Here is a 6,223-nt window from a genome sequence, read left to right as displayed (position 1 = left end):
TTAATCTTTCCTTTGAGAGAAAGTTGCTATTATGGGCCTCACTTTACAGATGAAAAAACTAAGGAAAAACAAAGTGAAATATTTTCTCAAAGGGACATACTTAGATAATAAGTAGAGTCAGAATTCAAACTCTTTTATCTATTGACTTCAGATTTAAGTTCTTAACTGTATCATCTATATTGCCTGTGGGGACATGAAATATCATAATCAGTCATTTCCAACCATAAAGAAAAAGAAATTTTTGCACTGAGAGAGTTTTTTTTTTTTAAAGAGGATGATGCCTTTATTCTTAAGAGAATAAAGAGTTAGTATTCTAGGGACTTCCCTCGCAGTCCAGTGGTTAAGACTCTGCACTTCAAAAGCAGGAGGTGCAGGTTTGATCCCTGGTCTGGGAACTATGATTCCACATGCCATGTGGCATAGTAAAAATAAAAATAAAAATAAGAGTTAATATTCTAATAGTTCACATTTGTCTTCCAGCATCTGTGACATATAAAGAGCTTGAAGTCATCACTTTCATCTTTATAACCAGAAAAAACTAAGCCAACTAAAATCAAGGAAAAAAATAACAACTCTTCTTAGACCTACTAGAGAACTAAGGTTGCTGGGAAAACTGCCACCCCAAAATCATGATATAGGGGACTCCAAAGAATCACATCTAAGATCTACTTACCTGAAGACCAGACACCACTGGAATCACAAACTGGTAGAAACACTTAACCAGTAATTTTGATAAACTGCTGGAAACTGAATTAGACCAACCTGTGGGAGGGAAACCCCTGGTGGCCAGAGTCTTATGGGGGCCTCACAATTTCCTAGACTTTACCTCCAGGAAACCCACCAGGTTCTCAGGGTGAAATGCTGAGAAAGAGCCCCTTCTGGCTCCCTTCTGGAAAAGGAGAAAAATAACAATTGTGAAATATGTCCAAAGCCTTCTCCATAATGGACAACTCTCCAGGGAAAAATAAAACTTCACCAGAGCCTGGTCACACCTGAGATAAGGACGCTTCTCTCACTTTGTTATCTTAGAGCTTTCGTGATTCAACGAAGGAGGTAAGAAAATGTAAGACATACACGTCCAGACACTTAGTCGTGTCCGACTCTTTGCAGCCCCATAGACTATAGCCCTCCAGGCTCCTCTGTCCATGGGATTTCCCAGGCAAGAATACTGAAGTGGAGTGCCATTTCCTCCTCCAGGGAATCTTCCCCACCCAAGGATCAGTTCTGCATCTCTTATGTTTCCTGCGTTGGCAGGTGTATGCTTTACTTGGAAGCACGTGAAGGCTTATACTTCTGAGCTCACTTGGTGCCAGTTAGACAGCCATCATTAACTTCAATCCCTTTGTGACCTAGGACTGCAGAAAACACTACTTCAATGTCTCCCTTACCTGTGTGATGGTAGATCACGCCTGCCTGGCTCTCCAAGGAGCTGCTGCAGAAGTACAATGTCTGTTACATGCTCATGTATAAGGACGATGAGGTCCAGGTGATACAGGGATACTACATAGGTTAGTGAAGTGGCAATGCAGCACAGGTGTACAGAAAGAAATATATCATCTACATCAAGTGGATGCAGTGTGAGAAGGCAAACAGCACAATCGTCCACATGGCCATTCATCTGAGAAGGTGGTTATCTCTAGGTTAAAATAGGGGAGAAATTTTCTTGAATGTAAAGAAAATCTTGAAAAGTTGGGGAAGAGAAAGACTGTGAGGTAAAAAGATCTTACGAGAAAATGTAAGATTAAATGTAACCTGTTGTGCAACCAAGGTTCAACTGTTGATTTTTAGCTAGTTTGTGCTCCTTTGGAATTTTTTAACATGTCTCTGGTACATTTCATTTCCCTCATGTTTTGTTATTGATCTGTGGCTCTGTAAATCTAGTTTTTCAATTTCGATCAGTAATCCTAAAGATAAAAATTGGAAATGTTTCCTAAAAAATAAAAATTGTGAAGGTCACAGAACAGGAACATAGACCTACTGAAAGAAGGCGATTTGATCATATGATTACAAAATGGTTCTTCTCTCCCATCCCACACTACCGCCAAGCCTCCAGTATAATAACATTGGATTGCAGCTGATAGTTTTGCAAGACACAGACTTCCTTTGGGGAGTAATATTTAGGAAAGTACAAAGTCAACAGAGGAAACAAAAACAAGGACACTAAATTCACGGAGGACTGGCACCTACAGCTACAGTAAACATTAAACGCAACCCACTCCTACCTAGATTAACACAAATGTCACACTAAAGGCCTACTTAGCTCACTTTCTATTCACCAACACATAATGTCAGGCTTTCAACAAAAATAACAAGGCAGGTTACAAGGAAAAAGGCAGTCGAAGGATCAAAGCAAGCATCAGAACTAAACTCAGATATGGCAGAGATGTTGGAATTACACTGGAAATTTAAAGTAACTCTGATTAATATGCTAAGGGCACTAATGGAAAAAGTGGATAGGATGTGAAAACAAATGAGTAATGCAAGCAGAGTGATGGAAACTCTAAGACAGAATCAAGAGGAAATGCTAGAAATCAAAAACACTGTAACAGAAATGCAGAATGCCTTTGGTGGGCTCATCAGTAGATTGAACATGGCTAAGATAAACAGGGAGTTTAAAGACAGATCAATAAAAACTCCCCAAACCAACAAGAAGGTGAAAAGACAATGTAGGTAAGAGGAGAAAAGTTTTCCCAGATATACTTTAATTAGTAGATTTAGACTACTATCTAGTACTAGGACTTGTATCTAATAAGGAGTTCAACTTGATTAAAAATCTATGTGTTCTAGTCTCTAGCATTGACATGTATTCACTATTATGTGTAAAATATATAGCTAGTCGGAAGCTCTGTACCGTACAGGGAGCTCAGCTCTGTGCTCTGTGGTGACCTAGAGGAAAGAGATGGGGCAGAGTGGGAGGGAAGTTCAAGGAGGGGAGAATATATGTATACTTTGGCTGATTCATGTTGCTGTATGGCAGAAACCAACACAATATTTTAAAACAATTATCCTCCAATTAAAAAGAAAAAATAAATTTTTAAAAATTGAAGCTATAGTATAGAGAAGAAAATATTTAAAACAATGAAGTAAAAAAATCTATGTGTGATTTTTCATATCTGAGCAGAGACAATTATTAATACAAAGGCTTTACCAGGCAGAAGACCTCATGTGAGAAATCTGTGGGAAGTCTCATGTGGGAAGTCTCCACATGGGACTTGGTGCATAGCTGTGTGTTACAGTTTCTGAAAAGAGGTGTACTCTGGCTGGTTAAGGGCATACTATTTGCATCTTTGTATTCCTAGCACTATTCCTAAATTTGGGCAGGTCTATGTAGATTCCCCTGCTAAAACCTCCTTTTGTAGGGGAACAACTTTAAGATACTGTACCTTCTTCAACTCTGTACCCAGCACTTTCACACTCCTTGCCTTTACTCCTCTCCTCCCAAACCCAAGGTCTATAAAACTGCCAGCCTTTTGCTGGAAGCTTCCTCAACAGTGGGACAACCACTATATCCAGGCTGATCCACACAACTCTCAACCGATTTCTTGTTCCATGGGGAAAAATGGAATACGAGTCAGTACTTTCTCTGATTTTAGCCTCTTGTTTATACCATTTCAGTAAGAGATTAAATGTTTAACTCTTTCATTTTTGCCTTGTGGCTTTAAATGACTACTCTGACAAATGGCAGCTGTACTCTGTTACTCAGCTCAGCTGCACTCATGAAATCTAAAATACTTTTTAAAAGTTTATAGCTCAATGATAAAACAACAAATAACCCAATTAGAAGATAGTCAAAGGATCTGAAGAGTTTTTTTTCAAAGATAAACAAAGGGACAAAAGCCCCATGAAAAGATCTTCACCGTCACTAAATATGGAATTCTACAACAAATTAGATAATACTTCATATCCACTAAGATGACTATAATGAAAGAGACACATAATAGCAATATGAATGAGAATGTGAAAAATGGAAACCTTCACGGGTGATGTGAATGTAATATGATGCTCCTACTTTGGAAAACAGTCTGGCAATTCCCAAAAAGGTAAAAATAGAGTTACCATATGACTCAATAATTCTACTCTCAGTTATATATGCAGAAGAGATGACATAAACTGAAAGATAAATGAAAACATAACCATATAAAAACTTGGGCTTAAATGATCATAGAAGCATTATTCATATTAGCTAAATAGTAGAAACAATAGAATGTCTATCAACTGAATGAGCAAATTAAATATGGGATATCTATACAATGGAATATTATTCAACAACAAAAATAAATGAAGTATCATTACTTGCTAAAACATTGATAAACTTTGAAAACATCATGCTAAGTGAGAAAGTCACAAAGGATCACATATCATGATCCAATCTATATGAAATGTCAAGAATAGGTAAATATACATAATATATATGTATACATATATATACATATTATATATGTATATATTATATATATATAATGTATACAAAAATCAGATTATTAGTTGTCTACCCCTAGAAGGTAGGGTGGAAGGTTTGAAGAGTGATCTTTAAGGCACATGGGATCTAATTTGAGAGCAATGATAATATTCTAGAGCTGATTGTGATGAGAGATCCATTCAGTTCAGTTCAGTTCAGTCACTCAGTCATGTCCAACTATTTGCAACCCCACGGACTGCAGCACACCAGGTCTCCCTGTCCATCACCAACTCCCAGAGTTTATTCAAACTCATGTCCATTGAGTCAGGGATGCCATCCAGCCATCTCATCCTCTGTTGTCCCCTTCTTGTCCTGCCTTCAATCTTTCCCAGCATCAGGTCTTTTCAAATGAGTCGGTTCTTTGTATCAGGTGGCCAAAGTATTGGAGTTTCAGCTTCAACATCAGTCCTTCCAATAACCACTCAGGACTGATCTCCTTTGGGATGGACTGGTTGGATCTCCTTTGGGATGGACTGGTTGGATCTCCTTGCAGTCCAAGGGACTCTCCAGAGCCTTCTCCAGCACCACAGTTCAAAGGCATCAATTCTTTGATGCTCAGCTTTCTTTACAGTCTAACACTCACATTCATACATGACTCCTGGAAAAATCATAGCCTTGACTTGACGGACCTTTGTTGGCAAAGTAATGTTTCTGCTTTTTAATATGCTGTCTGGGTTGGTCATAACTTTCCTTCCAAGGAGTAAGCGTCTTCTAATTTAATGGCTGCAATCACCATCTGGAGTGATTTTGGAGCCTCCAAAAATAATGCAAGCCACTGTTTCCCCATCTATTTGCCATGAAGTGATAAGACTAGATGCCATGATCTTAGTTTCCTGAATGCTGAGCTTTAAGCCAACTTTTTCACTCTCATCTTTCACTTTCATCAAGAGGCTCTTTAGTTTTTCTTCACTTTCTGCCAAAAGGGTGGTGTCATCTGCATATCTGAGGTTATTGATATTTCTCCCAGCAATCTTGATTTCAGCTTGTGTTTCATCCAGCCCAGCGTTTCTTATGATGTACTCTGCATATAAGTTAAATAAGCAGGGTGACAATATACAGCCTTGATGTACTCCTCTTCCTATCTGGAACCAGTCTGTTGTTCCATGTCCAGTTCTAACTGTTGCTTCCTGACCTGCATACAGGTTTCTCAAGAGGCAGGTCAGGTGGTCTGATATTCCCATCTCTTTCAGAATTTTCCAGTTTGTTGTGATCCACATAGTCAAAGGCTTTGGCATAGTCAATAAAGCAGAAATAGATTTTTTGGAACTCTCTTGCTTTTTTGATGATCCAGCAGATGTTGGCAATTTGACCTCTGATTCCTCTGCCTTTTCTAAAATCAGATTGAACATCTGGAAGTTTACAGTTCACATATTGCTGAAGCCTGGCTTGGAGAATTTGAGCGTTATTTTACTAGCGTGTGAGATGAGTGCAATTGTGCAATAGTTTGAGCATTCTTTGGCATTGCCTTTCTTTGGGATTGGAATGAAAACTGACCTTTTCCAGTTCTGTGGCTACTGTTGGGTTTTCCAGATTTGCTGGCATATTGAGTGCAGCACTTTCACAGCATCATCTTTCAGGATATGAAATAGCTCAACTGGAATTCTATCACCTCCACTAGCTTTGTTCGTCGTGATGCTTCTTAAGGCCTACTTGACTTCACATTCCAGGATGTCTGGCTCTAGGTTAGTGATCACACCATCGTGATTATCTGCATTGTGAAGCTCTTTTTTGTACAGTTCTTCCGTGTATTCTTGCCACCTCTTC

The sequence above is a fragment of the Capra hircus genome, chromosome 8 (genome assembly GCF_001704415.2).
Source record: "Capra hircus breed San Clemente chromosome 8, ASM170441v1, whole genome shotgun sequence".
Lineage (NCBI taxonomy): Eukaryota > Metazoa > Chordata > Mammalia > Artiodactyla > Bovidae > Capra > Capra hircus.
The sequence above is the reverse complement of the archived record's forward strand: the minus strand, read 5'-3'. Positions refer to the sequence as shown.